The 20724-nt window shown below is 45.8% G+C and overlaps 1 protein-coding gene across 3 annotated transcripts in view; it reads left to right on the top strand.

The window, feature by feature from the left end:
* Positions 1 to 1096: 1096 nt before the first annotated feature.
* Positions 1097 to 20724, top strand: part of ARMH4 (armadillo like helical domain containing 4) — a 136651-nt gene continuing 117023 nt past the window's right edge. For all 3 annotated transcript variants that reach the window (XM_044272400.1, XM_044272399.1, XM_044272398.1), the window contains exon 1: positions 1097 to 1281. The gene's annotated coding sequence lies outside the window, so the exon portion shown is untranslated. The remainder of the gene's footprint in view (positions 1282 to 20724) is intronic.

Genomic DNA, 20724 nt, shown 5'->3' with positions numbered 1-20724 from the left:
AGACCCAATTTTCATCTAACGGAAACCGTCAGGCGCCATTGCCACTCGTCATCTGACGGATCCGGAACTTCTGTCATTTTGGTTGTTCTGTTACTGTAGCGGAGCTGATCACAGAGATGGTTAGCGGAAGTGTAGCACCAGTGTCAGGACTGGTTTTCAGCATTGGTTATAAAGATGAATATTCCATTCACTGGAAGCAAGCAGGGATCATGCAAATTATGATTCACTCCAATATAATATTTTCAGCAATCACCTGGTGTTTTTCACCTACGGCTTAGTTGCCGTTTCTTAGAAAGCATGTTGACAACCAGTAGCTCACTAGAGGTTGTCACCCAGCTTTCCCAGACCCCAGAAAGGCAAATCCACCTATTAATCCAGCACTGTATCTGCATAATAAGCCAGGAAAAGCTTGGTGACAACCCTGGGGAGAACAGCTATGGTGGCCATATTAGTTGTCACCCAGCTTTACCAGACTCCAGAAAAGCAAATCTGCCTATGAATACAGCCCTGTATAACTACATAAGGCATATCTGCATAATAAGCCAGGGGCAGCTTGCTGACAACCCTGGTGATAGCAGTAATGGGGGCCACATCAGTTGTCACTCAGCTTTCCTAGACTCCAGAAAATCAGATCTGCCTATGAACACAGCCCTGTATAACTACATAATGTGTTTCTACATAATAAGCCAGGGACAGCTTGGTGACAACTCAGATGAGAGCAGTAATGGGGGCATATTAGTTGTCACCCAGCTTTCCCAGAAACAGACAAAGACTAGAATCAGCTGAATAATACTTTTAGCAACTGGCCACCAGGGCAAGGCAAAGGGGTAGATTTATTAGGTGCATTTAATATATATATATATATTTATTTTTTACTACCACTAAGTAACCCTGCCTTAGATGAAAGCAGTTTTTGCATGTGCCTCATGTCTATGTAATAGGAAACTAGTAAAGCCCAGAGTGGGAGTCCCTTCCCCTGCACCCCCTCCAAGCCCATGCTGTTCCCGCATCTGCAGCCCGGAATGAATGGCGTGGGTAAGGGAGGAGAGGGGAGGAGGGCTGCGCATGCGCTGTTGGGGCTGTGGAGTGAGCCAGGCTCCCAGACTGATGTGTGCTACCTGCCCCTCTCCGGAGAGCAGCAGCAGCCTGGGCGGGTCCATCACTGGAGACCAGAGAGAGGAAGATCCATACCAAACCCATCCGATCGTAGGAGGGCATGGAGAAGATGCTGGGCACAGGGCATGCCTGATGCCAGAGGCTCATCGCACATAAGGCTGGCTGGTAAGGTTCCCCCACCTCCCTCCCTTCTTCCCTCTCCTGCTGCCACCTTGACTACGGTTTGTTTTGATTGTATAAAGAAGGGTAAAGGTGACATAATGCCAGCTCTGGCTTTACCCATTTTTGCAACCATGAGGGCTGGAACAGCAAGGCATGGCCACAATGCAATATTTCTATGGTGCATAGTGCCAGGGCTGGGACTGGGTGCAGGTTGGCACCCTTAACTTTATTATTATTATTATTATTATAATAATATTAGACCGGCACAGGGTGTTGTCAGATTTATGTTAAACAGTAACCAGATTATTTGCAAACAACTTCAATATTAGATACAATGTATCAAATGATCCACACAGAGACCACCGCTCGTCCCCCGCTTGCCAACTAAAATGCCAACTGTACAGCCCTCGCAGGGGTTGTCACCCAACTTTTTTCAGGACTTCTGCATGTGAGATTTTCTTTGCTGCTTCCCACAGCCATAAAGCTAGAAATGCTTGTTACTTGTAGCACCGACATACGCTGATGCAGGGGCGTAGCTACCAAAGCGGCAGACCAGGCGACTGCTAAGGGGCCCAGGGCAAGAGGGGGAAAGAGGGCAAGAGGGGGCCCAGTTAGGATCACCCCCTCTTCTACTGGGGTCAGGACTCTACCCTCTAAAGGAACAACTTTTAGCAAATGAGGCAGTGGAAGAATGGCCGAAGGGTTATTGAAAAGGGTTTAGGCGGAAACCCCTCTGTCCTGTCTAGGGGGCCCTTACTTCTCTATGTACGCCACTGCGCTGTGCACAGAGGCCACGGAAATTTCTAAGGGCGAATTTGCACTTATAAGGAAATGAGAATGGGTGAAATGTGGAAAAACGTGTCTATTTCTTCAGCTAGTGTACCAGAAATACTAGTTAGACCACTGCCCACATCACCCCCGAGGTGTGCATTGTTTAGCCAAGTCAGTTTTATACTTTGTCGTAGAGACCCTTTAAAAGGTAAAGATTATACAAATCTGTAAATGTATACTTTGACCTTTTTTCCTTAAAGGGGTTGTACAGTCCCTGCTGGGGGCCCCCTACCCTCCCTGCTGGGGGCCCCCCTACCCTCCCTGCTGGGGGCCCTACCCATTTGATTGACCTAAATGTTAATTTCTAAGGGCTGTGTCACACCAACAGATTATCTCACCAATCATTGGTCAGACGGCCGTTTACACACACAGATCTGTTGTTACACACACCAACTATTGGTCTGATTGGACAGATATTGGTCAGATAATCTGTCGGTGTAATACAGCCCTAAAGGTACCTTTGACTGAGGCGATTATCCTGTAAATGATCATTAAATCGAGCGAAGCTGCATGATTATCGAGCAGTGTGTAAAAGCAATGAGCGATAGAGCGACTGTATGGGCACAAAACTCATCCCTGGACGTTAAAGAGGTTGCGTCACTTCAGTAAGCGGCATTTATCGTGTAGAGAAAGTTAAAGGGTTTCTGTCTTGAGAAATACCGTTATGTAGCTGACTGACATTAGCGATGGGCCGATGTCAGCAGTACATAGCAGTGTGCTTTATAACTCCCTGCCTGCTGCCGAAGGAAGGAAGCTGGCTGCAGGAGCGCGTCCGTCACTCACTGCGCCCACGCCGAATACTAAACGGGACGGCACGGGATTTACGGGACACTGAGGAGAACTCGAAAGTCAACCAACTGGACCTGGGCGTGCCAAAGGGTGCATAGACTGAGCCTCTGGGTGCTAAAACAACACCCCAATAGCACCTAGAGGCTCGTTAGCATATTTTAAGTCTTTTTTTTTAAGAGTAAGGCGGCAGGCAGGGCGTTATAAAGAACACTGTTATGTACTGCTGACATCAGCACATCGCTAATGTCAGTCAGCTAGATAATGTTATTTCTCATGGCAGTAACCCTTTAAAGGGAGTCTTTCACCTAAAATCCTCATTATAGAACACTAACATCAGGATCTCCATTACATTCCCCATATTGGAATGCTACCTCCCATATTGCTGTCCATCGCCGATTTTCTTAGAAAAACACTTTTATTCAATATGTTAATTTGCTTCCATAGGTGCCCAGGGGCGGCGTTCATGCGGCCAGTGCCCAGGCCCCTTGGTGCTTTTCATACAAAACCCCTCCCCTTTCACCGCTCTGGCCCGCCCTAGGTTCTTCTGATTACGTCCTCCTCTTAGTGAGAAATCCTGCGCCAGCCCCGTTCAACAGATTCGCTGCACCTGGGCACTTCCTTCCCCATTATGGGCAGAGGCACAAGAGCGCTTAATGCGCATGTGCCGGCCCGTACATCCCGATCTAGCCGGGCCTTGTGCCGTTGCCTTTTTACATTGCAATTTGCAACATTCACTTTGAGCAGTAAATAACATAACTTTAGCACAATTTTAGCCATATCATGTATACTGTATATAGTTTTTCTTTACGTTTTAGGCTGGGCTGACATCTGTGCTTTTAATGTCAGCAGTCTGTTCCTTCTCTGTATCCCGCCTACATGCCGGCTTTTGGCTGGTCAAAAAGTACTACACGCAGCATTTTTAGTCCGGCTGAATTACAGCAAATTGGGATCCGGCGTTGCACGGTTCCCGATACAGTGAACTCCACCGGAACTACTTTTGCACAATAAAAACCCTCTTTCAAAAAAAATATGAAAAAAAAAAGAAAAGAAAATGTTTTTGCATCACCGCATCCCAAGACCCATAATTTTTCTTTTTCTTTTTATGGAGTTGTGTTGGGGTTTGATTTTTATGGGACAACTCGTAATTTTCATAGGTATCGTGGGACCCTTACAGGCTATGTACACCTTTGGAGGCAATTATTTTTTATTACTGCATTGTACTTATTTTGAGCTTAAAGGAGTTCTGCAGTTTGTTTAAACTAATGACCTATCCTCTGGATAGATCATCAGCATCTCGGCGGGGTTCCCGGTTGTCGGACCCCCGCCGATCAGCTGTTTGAGAAGGCAGTCATGTCACGACTAGTATCAACTGGCCTGGGCGCGGCTAAGCCCTGTTCAGGCCAGTTGATACTAGTCGTGACGTCACAGGGCCTGCGGTAAACAGTGAGAAGGCCGCGGCGCAGCTGGAGCCCCGCCGATCAGATGCTGATGATCTATCCAGAGGATAGGCCATCAGTTTGGACAAACTGCAGAACCCCTTTAATATGGAACCCTTTTTTTGTACAGAGCTGAGAAGCACCCTGTGGATTTTCTTTTCCGTCAGGCCAGGATCTGATGGACTCCTTACCTCTGCTCTCTGACATTATAAACACTCATTATAGCTCAGTCCTTATCTTACTGATAACAAGGTGGTCTAAATAAGTGTTTATGAACCTCTCAGTAGTTCAGAGATAAGGTTTATTAGATGACAGCACAAAATGAAAGTGAAATCACCAGTCACACATGTTTTTTTAGCCAAATATGAGTTAGGCCTCATGCACACGAACCGTTGTGTGCATCCGTGGCCGTTGTGCCGTTTTCAGTTTTTTTTCGCTGACCCATTGACTTTCAATGGGTCAGTGGAAAAATCTGAAAATGCACCGTTTGGCAGCCGCATCCGTGATCCGTGTTTCCTGGCCGTGAAAAAAATAGGACCTGTCCTATTTTTTTCACGGCCAACGGTTCACGGACCCATTCAAGTCAATGGGTCCGTGAAAAATCACGGATGCACACAAGATTGTCATCCGCGTCCGTGATCCGTGTCCGTTTTTTCCTATCATTTCAATGGCAAACTTGACTTAGATTTTTTTTTCATTTTTCATGTCCGTGGATCCTCCAAAAATCAAGGAAGACCCACGGACTGAAAAAACGGTCACGGATCACGGACCTACGGACCCTGTTTTTGCGGACCTTAAAAAAACTGTCGTGTGCATGAGGTCTAAGATGCAATCATGAAAAATTGCCTCTGAAAGTGTACACAGCCTTTAAGACCATTAGATCGCTATTTATTCAATTTTTTTTGTGGCAGATAAGAAAAAAACAGCAATTCTGGCATTGTTTTTTTTTTACGGCGTTCACCAAATGGTATAAATTATGTGATAATTAGATTGTTTGGGACAAGGTTATACCAGATATGTGGATTTTATTTTTTCAATTGTCTGCTAATCTGTGCCGTTAGAGCAGGAGCCCGGCTGTTATGAGATCTAAACCCCTCCCCTTCCCTGTCGTAAAAAGGCATATTGGTGATCAGTAAAGTGTTAAGTAAGGTAACTTTCACACTGGCGTTGGGAAAACCGTGCGCAAACGGATAACATTTGTAGACGGATCCGATTGTGGATTTCATCTCACAAATGCATTGCAATCCTAGGACAGAACTCAATATCAGAAAACTTTAACGCTAGTGTAAAAGCACCCTAAGAAGAAAAAAAGAAGTTTTGCTATAATAAAAACAAATCCAAGGCTGCTTTCTCATGTAGGTTTTTGCTTTTGTCTTTCTGCACATGTGTTTTTAGTGCCGTGTTATTTTTTTGCCCCATTTTTTACAGCATTATTTGTGGTAAAACCTTCAGATTTTAGCTGTAGGTCTATTGCAAATATGAAACAAAGGACACATATTTTTTTGATTTAGGTGACAGTTTTTGTCTTTTTGTCCATTTAAAAAAATGCAGCATGCTGGAGCTCTTAGGGCAGTTTCACACGAGAGGAAGCCGTGCGTGGAATCCGCAGTGTGAAAGAAGGCCAAACCCCGCTCGGGACAGCAGAGACAACTTTATCTCACTGTGATTTTGTATTTAAAAGATCACAGAGAGGGAAAGAGCATCATCAATCATGTTAATGCTCCGTGTCTCTGCTGTCCGGAACGGCGCTTGGCTCTCATTCACGCTGCGGATTCTACGTATGGCATCCGCTCGTGTCAAACAGCCCTTAGCCTTTTTTTCTGTCTTTTTCATGTCACTTTCTCTGTAGGGGAAAAACACCATGAAGGAAGAGCTAGTGGTGAGACACACTGGAAGGGGGGGATCATTTAACAAAGAGCATAACGCCAGAAACTGTCATAAATAAAAGTCGAAAAAATGGTTAGTGCAGCATGAATAAAACTTCTCCTGTAGCGGTACATATTATTAATCCATCTTTGGACTCACCACTACTGTTACCACGTAATACGTGGCTGACGTGTTACGCTGCGTCCTTAGGCTAGTTTCACACTAGCGTTAGACATCTCCGGTAGGCTGTTCTTGCAGGGAGCTACCTGATGGAGATGTCTGGATCTGGCAGTGTCGGATGCTACCTGACACCCGCCGGCTCCACTAACCGTCAGAGATCCGGCCATTAAAACCACTGTGCCGGACGATTCTCAGCATGTTTTCTGGGTTGCGGGCGGATCTCTGCTGGTCTCCATTATAGTGTCACGGATGTTCCCGTGGCAGGTACCAGGAGATCTGAGAGACTGGCAACTCGTGGATTAAATTGACAAGTTCATTGTGGATCTTATTGTGTGAATCTTATTGTTCACTGTGAATGCCACAGCCCTTGCTTCAGGTGTTGCTTGTTGGTAATTTACCTTCCCATAAGTAGCCGCTTCTCACTCTTGGAGGTGCAGTTTATAGATTTTCTTCCTGCCTTCTAACTAGCTGGTCGTTGTACCCTGTGGTGCTTCTGGAGTTGCCAGTCTTGTCTTTTCTTATTGTTTTGTGTTTGTTATATTCCCTGTTGTTTGTATCTGGGCCCGAGACAGAGACTTCCATTGGTCCATCTGAGGAGGAATGGATTGTCTCTGGTTCCAACCTTATTCCAGGGCCTTAGGCCTCATGCACACGACAGTTTTTTTTCACGGCCCGCAAAAACTGGGTCCGTGGGTCCGTGATCCGTGACCGTTTTTTCGTCCGTGGGTCTTCCTTGATTTTTGGAGGATCCACGGACATGAAAAAAAAGTCGTTTTGGCGTCCGCCTGGCCGTGCGGAGCCAAACGGATCCGTCCTGAATTACAATGCAAGTCAATAGGGACGGATCCGTTTGAAGTTGACACAATATGGTGCCATTTCAAACGGATCCGTCCCCATTGACTTTCAATGTAAAGTCTGGAGTTCTTTTATACCATCGGATTGGAGTTTTCTCCAATCCGATGGTATATTTTAACTTGAAGCGTCCCCATCACCATGGGAACGCCTCTATGTTAGAATATACTGTCGGATATGAGCTACATCGTGAAAATCAGATCCGACAGTATATTCTAACACAGAGGCGTTCCCATGGTGATGGGGACGCTTCAGGTTAGAATATACTGAAAAACTGTGTACATGACTGCCCCCTGCTGCCTGGCAGGTGCTGCCAGGCAGCAGGGGGCAGACCCCCCCCCCCTGTTTTTAACTCATTGGTGGCCAGTGCGGCCGCCCCCCCTCCCTCCCCTGTAGTTAACTCATTGGTGGCCAGTGCGGCCGCCCCCCCCCTCCCTCCCCTGTGCGGCCGCCCCCCCCCCTCCCTCCCCTGTAGTAAACTCGTTGGTGTCCAGTGGGCCCCCCCTCCCTCCCCTGTAGTTAACTCGTTGGTGGCCAGTGGGCCCCCTCTCCGTCCGCTATAGATAACTCATTGGTGTCCAGTGGGCCCCCCCTCCGTCCGCTATAGATAACTCATTGGTGTCCAGTGGGCCCCCCCTCCCTCCGCTGTAGATAACTCGTTGGTGGCCAGTGGGCCCTCTCCCCTCCCTCCCCCTCCTAATTAAAATCGCCCCCCTATCATTGGTGGCAGTGGTGAGTACCGATCGGAGTCCCAGTGTAATCGCTGGGGCTCCGATCGGTAACCATGGCAACCGGGACGCTACTGCAGTCCCGGTTGCCATGGTAGCTTAGCAATTTGTAGAAGCTTCATACTTACCTGAAGAGCTGCGATGTCTGTGACCGGCCGGGAGCTCCTCCTACTGGTAAGTGAAAGGTCTGTGCGGCGCATTGCTTATAGCACAGACCTGTCACTTACCAGTAGGAGGAGCTCCCGGCCGGTCACAGACATCGCTGCTCTTCAGGTAAGTATAAAGCTTCTACAAATTGCTAAGCTACCATGGCAACCGGGACTGCAGTAGCGTCCCGGTTGCCATGGTTACCGATCGGAGCCCCAGCGATTACACTGGGACTCCGATCGGTACTCACCACTGCCACCAATGATAGGGGGGCGATTTTAATTAGGAGGGGGTGGGAGGGGAGAGGGCCCACTGGCCACCAATGAGTTATCTATAGCGGACGGAGGGGGGGCCCACTGGCCACCAATGAGTTATCTATAGCGGACGGAGGGGGGGCCCACTGGACACCAATGAGTTATCTATAGCGGACGGAGGGGGGGCCCACTGGACACCAATTAGTTAACTACAGGGGAGGGAGGGGGGGCTGGCTACCAAGAAGTTAACTACAGAGGAGGGAGGGGGGGGGGGGGGCGGCCGCACTGGCCACAAATGAGTTAAAAACAGGGGGGGGGGGGGGTCTGCCCCCTGCTGCCTGGCAGCACCTGCCAGGCAGCAGGGGGCAGTCATGTACACAGTTTTTCAGTATATTCTAACCTGAAGCGTCCCCATCACCATGGGAACGCTTCTGTGTTAGAATATACTGTCGGAAATGAGTTTTCACGAAGTGAAAACTTAGATCAGAAAAAGCTTTTATGCAGACGGATCTTCGGATCCGTCTGTATGAAAGCAACCTACGGCCACGGATCACGGACACGGATGCCAATCTTGTGTGCATCCGTGTTCTTTCACGGACCCATTGACTTGAATGGGCCCGTGAACCGTTGGCCGTGAAAAAAATAGGACAGGTTATATTTTTTTCACGGCCTCGAAACACGGGTCACGGGCGCGGTGTAAAAACGGTGCACAAGCCGAGTTTTCTACGGCCCCATTGAAAGTCAATGGAGCCGCAGAAAAAAACGGAAAACGGCACAACGGCCACGGGTGCACACAACGGTCGTGTGCATGAGGCCTTATAGGGATATAAGGGCCTAGGTATCCAGCATATTCATATTCCTGTAATAGAGTAATGAGCGAGCACTCATACACTTGGCAACCAGATTGACATGTGCAGAAAATATTTATTAAATCCCCATAAAATACAAGTAATAAAAATTATAAGAACAATGTAGCAATAATATACAACATTACAGTCACATATATTATGGTAGATATGATCGACACTATATTCATATGACTCAATAGTGTTGATAAATTCAATAATATGTATCACACCAAAAAACTTCAAGTATATGCTTTTATTTGGGAAGAGGGGGTATTATCTTCTAGCACTCTATCCCAATTTGGTAAAACTGAATGTCACTGAAAATGTTGTAGGTGTATTCACTGGGAGCGCAACATGTTCATAAAGTGTCCACAGGAATCCTGATAATGTGAAAAGTCTCTTATAGCATATCCTTTTAAAGTCGATATGAGCTTTGAATTGAAGAAAACTTTAAATCGATATTTGGCTTGTGCCGGATCTAAAATAGCTAGTGTGAAACTAGCCTTAGTCATGACGCCATAGCTAAGGAAGCAGTGTGTGTCAGAAACGCGTCGGCGGTGTATTAAGAGGTAAAAGTGTCCTAAGATGGATTTTTAATATGTACTAATAAAGGAGAAGTTTTTATTCTTGCTGAACTTATAATTTTTTGGATATGTAAGCAGGTCAGTGTTTGTGCATGGATTGACTGCTGGATCTGGAGTCCAGAACTGATGAGCTGTGTTTTGCTTTTGTATATGATAATTAAAAGTCGTATCGGCCCGTTTTACGCAATGTATTTTGCGCGATTCATGCCACTGGGTATGGTGGAGGCGAGACCATCGGCCCCGGCAAATTCACCAACATTTATGCCTGTAAATGACTATTAAAATCTACAGTACAGGGGATGGTGGAGGATGCGCCTAATTTATCTCGAGACCTGCACCTTGTCATAAATTAAAGGGGTTCTCCGCGCTTATAACATTGAAGATCTTTCCTGAGGATAGGTAGTCAATATCAGATCGGTGGGGGTCCGGTGTGCCTGCTGATCAGCTGTACGGGGAGACGGCGCGCGCAGTGTGCATGTGCCGTCTCCCATCTCTCTTTCTGTTCGCTGCTGTATGTTTAGGAGACTGCAGCAGCGGACAGGAGGGCGCTGTCTCCTCAAACAGCCAGACCCCCGCCAATCTGATATTGATGACCTATCCTGAGAATAAGTCATCAATAGAAAAAGTCTGGACAACCCCTTTAAGTGCGTCCTCTGGTAGCACAAGGGATATCAAAGCCCGGTGTAAAACGCAGGTCCTTGATAAATGACCCCCACTGTGTACAAAAAAAGACACCAGAACGACTGCCACAAATAATGCAGCTGCCAAACAAACCACAAGCATTAGGCCTCTTACACACGAACGTATTTTCTTTCCGTGTCCGTTATTTTTTTTTTTTTATATACGGAACGATTAATTTCAATGGGTCCACAAAAAAAACAGAAGGTGCCGTGTGCATTCCGTTTACGTATTTCACAATCTACCTTTCATTTTCCAAAGGAACTCTGACAAATAAAAGGTGGAATCTGATTGGTTGCTATGGGCAACTAGGCCAGTTCTACTCTACACCAGTTTGATAAATCTCATGGGTCTCGTCAGGTGAAGATAAACAGGTGAAGATAAATCTAAAGGTGCTATTAATAATCATTTTGGTGCAGGGAAAGTCCAGTTCAGTACACAATACAGCGACGAGATTATTAAAATGATACGGAAACATCTGCCAGTGCCGCACAGGGATCCTGTTCTGAACTACATTGCTACATCGCCAACAATATTTTGTAGCAGAGCTTATGGTGCGACCACATGGCGCTGTCGTGTGGCATGTACTGTACAGGCTTAAAGGGGTTTTCCCTCTGGATAGGTCATCAGTAGCTGATCAGTGGGGGTCTGACACCCAGGACCCTCGCCGATCAGCTGTTTTGAGAAGGCACAAGCGCTCATGTGAGTGCCGCTGTCTTCTTAGCTCACCAAGCACAGCGCCGTACACTGTCTGGTATCGACCTCGATACTGGGATTTGCCTTTTTTCAATACTAGGTTTCGCTACTGCGCAGTCTAGTATCACAGAGCATGGAGCGCGCTGCTGTCAGCGCGCTCCGTGTTCTCCACAGCAGCACAGGGGGAAGGAGTCACTCTCTCCCTCCCCCTGTGCCGCCGCTGCCACAAATGAGAGAGCGGGGCGGGCACCACCAATGAAAGTTAACGTTTAATACAAATACAGGTGCCGGCAACAGAATCACGTAGCCACAATCAGCGACAGTTAACCCCTCAGGTGCGGCACCTAAGGGGTTAACTGCCGCTAATGGTAGCTCCCAGCTATGTGATTCTGCTGCCAGCACCCGCCTCCTGTATTAAAGGTTAATTATCACTGGTGGCACAGTGCGCCCGACCCCCCCACCTCCCCCCAGTATTAAAATCATTGGTAGCGCAGTGGCCACAGGGTCCCTCCTCCTCATTGGTGGCAGTGGCAGCTTCTGATCGGAGCGGACAGACCATGGACCCGTTCAAGTTGAATGGGTCCGGCCCGCTGCACAGATGTTGCCTGTGCATTGGGGTCCGCAATTGCGGTCCCCAATGTACGGAACGGCCGCACAACAGTCCGGACCCATTCAAAGGTGCATTAAGTGGGTCTGTATGGTCATATTGAAGGTGTCGCATGGCCATTAACAATACAGACCGACTAAACAGTGCGGACTTATTAGTTTAATTAGAGCCTGCTGCAGCCCGTATGGTTACGTGGTACTCAAACGCAGCATGGCCGTGTGGTCGTACCCTTAACCTTTAGCGACCAGTGAATGGCGGCCGTCAAAAAATAGGACATGTCCTATTTTTTGCCGTGTTGACCGACCCCATTTAAAATCATTGGGACCGTGCACCTGTGTAACAGCTGTTAAATAAGGGGTAAACTATGTAAAAAAAAATAGTGCGGGTAAACATGCAGAAGATCCGCACGAGTTTACGCAACAAAACCACACCAAAAGCAGCACATATTCATTGTGGTTTTTGGGGCAGATTTATGCGATTTTGCAGCAGATCTCTCCACTTCCATTGAAAAGGGTTAAATCCGCACAAGAAAAAAAGCAACATCAAATGACAAGCTGCAGATTTCAAAATCCACGCGGCCGGTTGATTTCCGCACCTAAGAAAAGCAAAGTGTACATGAGATTGTGTAATCTCTTTGCTGGTATTACGCTGTGTTTTTTCTGTATGAAATCCACGCAGAAAAAACGCTCATAAACTGCACCGTGTGGCGCCCCCCTAAGGCCACCTGCACAAGTTGCGGAAATACGTGCTTTGTGGATTTTTTCCATGTGGAAATTGACCTGCATTGCGGATTTCCAAATCTGCGGTATGTCTATTATGTTTTTGGTTTTAGCCGCGGATTTCACCCTTTTCCAATGAAGGGTGAGATGTGCGGCTAAACTACATCTAACCCGCACCATAATTCCCAATCAGAAAATGCTGATTTTGTTGCGGATATGCTGTAGGTGCTCATTTGCAGGTGGTCTAAGACGTGCAGGGTGAGATCTGCGGCAAAACCACATCACAATCCGCATCAAAAACTGCACGTAACATGTGGATTTTGGTATGGAAATGCAGAGAAAACCGCACGTGCGGATATGTTTCTAAACCTGCACCTGTCTCCAGGTACCCCAAGTGTCTCAAGGGAGCTGCTCTGAAGTTTTTAGAAGAAGTGTGAATAAAGACTAAGGGGATCATTTTTTACGAAGCTTACATTCGTTTTTGGGGTTAAAAAAAAGTCGCCAGACCCCATTGTGTGACTTTTTAAAAGCTTGTGTGTCCAAATATTTTTGCCACTGGCGTTTTTACATCATCCTTGCCCCTTGGGAGTGGTGGGGCTGTGAAGAGGCCAGACCGGGACCAGGACATCGCTGGAAACAGGCAAAAAAACTGCTCCCTTGCAGTTCGGTTCAGTTGGAATCAAAATGCATCGGATGTGATTCTTTGCAAGAAACGTAATGTGGACAAAAACCTGCACCGTGCGAACCGCGGCAGTTTTCTATTTGGTCCTGAGAAAAGCGCTTGCTTCTTGCTAATGACCATAGGGTTTTTTAGGCAGCGCGGTTTTCGGGCATATTGTGGCTGCGTCTCCGCTACTTGCCGGCCGCCATGTCTGGTTCTAGGAGCTTTTGCAGAGATCATTATATTCCTGATAACCAAAGTGTTCAAACTTTGGCCTGTGGTGTCAACAGGAGAGACCAACTACAATTCCTAGCATGCTCTGTTCATTTCTATGAGAGTTCTGTGAAGAGCAGAGCAAGTATGGATGCTGGGAGTTGTAGTTTCACAACAGCTGGAGTGCCGGGGATTTCTCACCATTGGTTAGATGATGTGTCTCTAGGGGATGTACGTACTGGGCCTGTAATAGGTGCTGTACAGGGTAATCATTGTAAGGGCTCATGCACACGACTGTATGTATTTTGTGGTCCGCAAAACACAGATCCGCAAAAAAAAAAAAATGGATGACATCTGTGTGACGTCTGTGTTGCATCCATTTTTTTTTTTTTTGAGGATCCATTGTAACAATACCTATTGTTGTCCGCAAAACGGACAAGAATAGGACATGTTTTATTTCTTTTTTTGCAGAACGGACATGAAAGGCACACAGAGTTATGTTTTTTTTCAAGCCCCATTGAAATGAATGGACCTGTAAAAAGAACGGAACTGGAAGAAAAATATGTTCTGAATGTTATCTACACAGTCAAAAAAAAATATCTTAGATAAATCAAGAATATAATGCAAAAACAAAATTAGTCAGTGCACCATATAAAACAGGGATGCTCAACCTGTGTCCCTCCAGCTGTTGCAAAACTACAACTCCCAGCATGCCCTAATAGCATATTCTATATTTTTGCGGATGCCACGGAATTCTGTTTCCTCAATATGATTATGGGGGCGGCCATCTTGCCTGAGCCGTATTTACAAGGCATTAAGAAAACTGCTTTACAGCAGCCCCATGGTCCATACACACAATGGTCAGGAGGGGACCTCATTGACTTCTATGGGAGAGTTTCCTAGGTAGGCTCTGTGACTGTGCAGAGGTCATTGTACAAGGAAGGAACAGATAAGCTCTGACAATCACCTATTGTGAATGGTGGATCCTGTCTTATCTATACACAGAAGTGATGTCATTACAGGCAGAATTAGAGTAACAGATAAGAAGATAACTACAGTAAACTGCTCTGTACATAGTGCCCAGTGCAAAAACTGCTGGATTTTATGTTTTTTGTTTAAGTATAGATATTGACATGGAAAATTAAAAATAACATCACCAAAAATTCTTTAAAAATATGTTAAAAAACAAAACAAAAAAAAACATGGTTTAAACAGGTCATTTTCTGATGAAACATTTCTTTTAAGGATCAGGCACATTTTCGTTTTTGCATTTTTATTTTTTCCTCCCTGCCTAAGGCTACTTTCACACTATTTCCATTTAGTCCTCATGCATTCTGAATTGAAAGAGATCCGTTCAGGATGCCTTCCGTTTCTGCAGCATTCCGTTTTGTGTCCGGTCATAAAAACGGATCAGGCACAGAAAGTCAATGGTGATAGATGTTTTTTTAGTGCTGGATCAGTTTTTTTCCATTTTGATTTCACACAGCTGCATCCTAACGGAACAGATGCATTCTGATGTGCAAAATAAAAACGGATCCGTTTAATTCCGGTATTGAGATCCTCTCCCGGATCTCAATACCGGAATTAACAATGCAAGCGTTAAAAGTAGCAGTTTTTTTAATTTTCCGTTCACATAGCCATTGTGGGATAATTTAGTACTTTACCATTTCAGGCTACTTTCACACTAGCGTTTTAACTGGATCCAGCAGGGTTCAGCAAAAACGCTTCCATTATTGATAATACAACCGCCTGCATCCGTTATGAACGGATCCGGTTGTATTATGTTTAGCATTGCCAAGACGGATCCGTCCTGAACTCCATTGAAAGTAAATGGGGGACGGATCCGTTTTCTATTGTGGCAGAGAAAACAAATCTGTTCCCATTGACTTGCATTGGGGGTCATGCCGGATCCGTCTTGCTCCGCATCCCAGGACGGAAAGCAAACCAAAGCATGCTGCGTTTTGCTCTCCAATATGGGAACGCAACTAAACGGAACACATTTTGGAGCATTCCGTTATGTTTTGTCCCCATTGACAATCAATGGGTACAAAACGGAAGCATTTATTTTTTTATTGAGCCCCTATGACGGAGCTGGTGTGAAAGTAGCCTAATTTAACATAACTTGTGCTGGGAAATTGCAAAAAAAAAAAAACAATTCCACCAAGGTTGTTTTGTGGTTTCTTACTACAGTGTTCACTGTGCGGATCAGTACGATTACAGCCATACCAAATTTATATAGTTATTTTACGCCGTTTTTTGTTTCTCCCTGCGCTGCCGGAGTCTGTTGTTCTGGAGTGAAAACGACTCCACTCTCTCTCTGAGGGTTAAAGGGTTATTCCACTGTATTTTGCACTGGACCCATCTAACGCCCATGTGGCTACGGCTGACAGTTTGCTGACTCGGCCTACTCGTGTTGGCCCCACCTGCTGCCCATTTAGACTCCCTTACAATATAGGGTCACATTTAGATTATTTTACAGGGTTCACTTTAAAGGGTTTTTCCAGCAGTAGAATATTGATGACCTATCCTCAGGACAGAGGACCAGGGACGCGCACATAGGTGTAATGACCGGCGTCACAAAAAGGGAAGGCCCTGCCCAAGGGAGAGGGAAAGGTGGTGACCCCTGACTCACCTTGAGGCTGGCACCTGACAGCCCTGACGTCCCTAGACGGGTTCCTCACCCGTGCGGCGATCACGTGCCTAAACCCTGGCTTTCCCTAAGATGAGCCCTAGGTAGTGGGATCACTAGTCCGCACCACTGACACTAAGAGGGAAACACCAGGGAGAGGACAGACAATACAGACAAACACATAAACCCAGGTGGGCGACCACAGCAGTCCACAAAGGTCCAACAGGGATCCGGAGGGAAACGTTCTGGACCAACAACCAGAGAACGCAGCAACACAGCTCCAGTGGGTCAGTATAGAAGTCCAGGCAGGAAGCTCTATATCTAGCAACCAGAGAAGTGTGAGAGGGGAATATAAGGAGGTTTGGGAGTGCTGGACAAGGAACAGCTGAGGAGAAGGAGCTACGGATCCCTGAGTGAGCCAAAAAGGGTTGCAAAGCAAACCCAGAAAGCTACCATAAGGAAACAGCCCTATCTTACATAGAGCGCGCAGCCAACCGCTGCGACTTCCTGACCCCGGGTATAACGGAGTCAGGCGTGGTTCTTGACACCCTCGTGACAATAGGCAAGACCAACTGGAGAGAAATCGGGGCTGATAGATTGTAGGCTTGCCTCATGAATTTGTGCTAGAGGCACAGCACTCCTGATGGCAGAAGGGATGTACTGCGGGCTTGCGTACATTCTGATCAGTCCCAGAGCGGGACGAGTTCAGTGCGGAGGACAGAAAGTTAAAAGGACTTGCATGCTACTCGTCTTGGTACAGGTAAGTATAGCCAACAGATATCCAAAACAGATCTCTTTATTAGGCCTCATGCACACGACCGTGCCGGTTTTTGCGGTCCGCAAATCGTGGATCCGCAAAAAAGGGAAGACAAGAATAGGACATGTTATATTTTTTTTACTGGGCCGCGGAACGAAGCCACGGATGTCCCCATCTTTTGCCGCCCCATTCAAGTGAATGGGTCCGCATCCGAGCCACCCAAACAACGGTCGTGTGCATGAGGCCTTAAGGTGATGGACGAAGTGTTTCGGGGCCAAACTGGCCCCTTGCTTAGATCACATAAGATTTGTGGAAGTCCGACTCCCAGCACCCCTTCCGATTTTTTTAAGAGACCGCGGCACTCTACCGAGAGCTGCAGCCTCTTCCTAGGCCAGTGATTCATATAAATGGACTAGGCTGCAATACTAAGTGCAGTAGCCCAGAGCAGAGGGTATCTGCAAATGTATTGTTATGTTGTGCAATGTAATTTCATGTCATGTAAGGCTACTTTCACATCTGCGCTTTCCCTTTCCGCTATTGAGAGCCGTCATAGCATCTCAATAGTAGGGGAAAACGCTTCAGTTTTGTCCCCATTCATTGTCAATGGGGACAAAACTGAACTGAAGGAAACGGAATGTACCAGAATGCATTCCGTTCCATTTGTTTGCGTCCCCATCGCGGACAGAATAGGGCCCCATTCACACGTCCGCAATTCCGTTCCGCATTTTGCGGAACGGAATTGCAGGCCCATTCATTTCTATGAAGCTGCGCGATGTAGTGCCCGGATCCAGAAATGCGGACCCGCACTTCCGGGTCCGCAATTCCGATCCAGAAAAAAAATAGAACATGTCCTATTCATGCGGACAAGATTAGGCATTTTCTATTAAGTGCCGGCGATGTGCGGTCCGCAAAATCCGGAACACACATTGCCGGTGTCGGTGTTTTGCGGATCCATGGATCCGCAAAACACACACGGATGTGTGAATGGACCCTAATGCTGCAAGCAGCGTTTTTCTGTCCGCGATGTGGTGCGGAGCAAGACGGATCACAATGTAAGTCAATAGGGACTGATCCGTTTTCTCGGACACAATAGTAAACGGATCCGTCCCCCATTCACTTTCTGTGGTGTTCATGACGGATCCGTCTTGACTATTTTAAAGATAATACAACCGGATCCATTCATAACGGATGCAGACAGTTTTATTATCATGATGGAAGCGTTTTTGCTGATCCGGATCCAGAAAAAACGCTGGTGTGAAAGTAGCCTAATGTATATCCAGCATAGCATGGTATAGATGGCACAACCAGGGTTAATAATCCTGGCTCAGTCCTTGCAGGCTGCTAGGTGGAGGCTGGCTCCACCCCTAGATGGAGTCATTCTAGACTGGAGTTCAGAGAGAGAGGAAGCTGTTGCCTCATGCTCCTTTTCCTTGGACCCAGAAAGCTTCAGAGATCTACAGAAAGGGAAGAAGAGAAAGAGAGCAAGATAAAGAAGAACTTAGAATCTGCATGGCTAAATAGTGTTGATCACGAATATTCGAATTTCTAATTTTTATCGCGAATATAGGTACTTCGAAAATTCGTGAATATTTAGAATATAGTGATATATATTCGTAATTTTGAATATTCGATTTTTTTTTTTTTTTATCAGTACACACAATCCCTCCCTGCTTCTAGCTTGTGGGCCAATGAGAAGGCTGCAGTATATTTGACTTTATGAGTAGTGTTGTTTGCGAATTTTCGTAATGCGAATTTTTATTGCGAACTTTTCAACTTACAACTATTAGACAAATAAGATTATAGCACTATATTAGCTAAATTGCTCTATATTCGTTTTTTTTCGAATATTCGCTATATTGCTATAACTTAGTTTTTTAGAATATTCGTAATATTCTAAAACAAGAATATATAGCAATATAGCGAATATTCGAAAAAAAACGAATATAGAGCAATTTAGCTAATATAGTGCTATAATCTTCTTTGTCTAATAGTTGTAAGTTGAAAAATTTGCTATAAAAATTCGCATATTACACGATCATTACCTTGCCGATTTTTCGAGTAAAAAAATCGTAGAATATAACGAATATTCGAAGTATCGCGAATTTGAATATGACCCCTGCCGCTCATCACTAATGGCTAAGCATAAGAGTCAGCAAGGTAAACTGCTACCACAGCCATTAAGACTTTGCTGCTTGTGAGGGACACCGTAAAGACATCCTTCACATTTGGACAGGTCCTGGCCAGCTGTTCTTTCAAGACCCTGTGTCCCGCAGTGGACACTACCACTGTTAATGCCTTTAGCAAGATAGAGAGGAAAGAGGGCCATAACTCCCATCCTTGCCTAAATCCAAACACCGCTATCTTGAAAAGAATTGCACTCTGTACAGTTGGAACTGTATTGCAGCTCTCATTTTGCACTTAAGTAAAAGAGACATTTATTCTTCTACCTGGTTTTCTGACTCCGACACCATATGCAGGCCAGCCTTGCACCCATATAGACACTTAACATCACGGGCACCCCAACTATCATCAGACCCGAGCCCCAGAAACAGGGTGTCCCTGAGGGAATTAAAGGGTGTGCCTTCACTGCATGGCCCTAGGAACTAATGGTGCGAGGAAAGCCACCGTGATTGACTGTGACAGCCAGAGCCACTACCACTCCCATCCTCCGTTACAGCTTCTCCCAGACTACTGCACAAGCACAGCCACAATACTATGTACGGGTGCTGTGCTTGATATGCTGAGAGAAGGCTGAAGCACTCGCTGAAGCGCCTCAGTCCGTGTGTCGGACCCACCACCAATCCTATATTGATGACCTACTTCCGGAAAACCCCTTTAAGTTCTCAATCCACCCCGGTCACCACCACGATCCATAGATCAAAGTTATACATGAACAGGATATATAGTTTTTTTTTAGAGACCACATTTTCTATTTACCATGAGGACATACAAGAGGATATAAAGAAATCCTCGAACGATGCCTCATTACCATATCATTTTAGCGCACAGCGTATGAAAACAATATGGAAATTCTTATATGAAATCTAGCTGTGAAATAGGGGAAGCCATATGATATGTAAGTGAATAACATACCTGACACGTGAGGCGGATAAAAATGGGGACGACCCTCAGCGATGACATCACGAGGTGACATTGTGTGTCAGGTCAGACAAATGCTGCAGTCTACTGCTACACTGCATAAAGATGTCACTGTGTAATTGATGGGCCTGCTTTCCTCCAGTAATGTCAGATATGATAATGAATGCCACAATATAATTAATCTCCTTGTCCTTGTGGATAACGCTTTACAAAGTGACATATTATCCGTACCAACTGGGAAATAGCTGAATGTAGTGCCACTCGACTGATGCAATTTAGTGCCTTTGGCAGATTGAATCATGGCGACGAATTGTCTTTTTGGAATTAACCTCTTCTGCTTCATGCAAACTATTGAGTGCCACTTAAAGGCCATGTACACCTTGGGGGGCAATTTTTTTTAATTACTACATTGTACTCATTTTGAGCTAAAAATGCATCTTTCAATTGGTCTTTATTAAAAATTTTGAACCTCTTTCTCTGTGCAGCCTTCAGTTTCTCTAATAGCAGGCTCTAAATTTTCACTCTGTTCTGTCAGGCAGCTCAGCTGAGGGCTCTTTATCTCTGATCTCTGACCTCCTAGCTCAAGTCTTATCTTACTGATTAAAATTGTGTCTTAAATAACGGTTTATGATCTTTTATTAATTTAGAGATAAGGGTTATTAGATGACGAAAGTGAAAGCACCAGTCACACAGCTAGAAAAACTGTTAACCCTTTGTGACAGAACGGTTCAATATTTTTTTAATTAAGGCTAATGGACAAAATTATTTTTAGCCCAAAATGAGTAAAATGCAACCATAGAAAATTTGCCCCCAAAAGTGTACATAGCCTAAAAGGATCTTGAACCTGAATGCACCAGTTGGGTTAAAGGGGT

This window comes from Bufo gargarizans, chromosome 11, assembly GCF_014858855.1.
Source record: "Bufo gargarizans isolate SCDJY-AF-19 chromosome 11, ASM1485885v1, whole genome shotgun sequence".
Taxonomy (NCBI): domain Eukaryota; kingdom Metazoa; phylum Chordata; class Amphibia; order Anura; family Bufonidae; genus Bufo; species Bufo gargarizans.
Note: the sequence above shows the minus strand (reverse complement) of the source record. Positions and strands in the feature narration are given on the sequence as shown.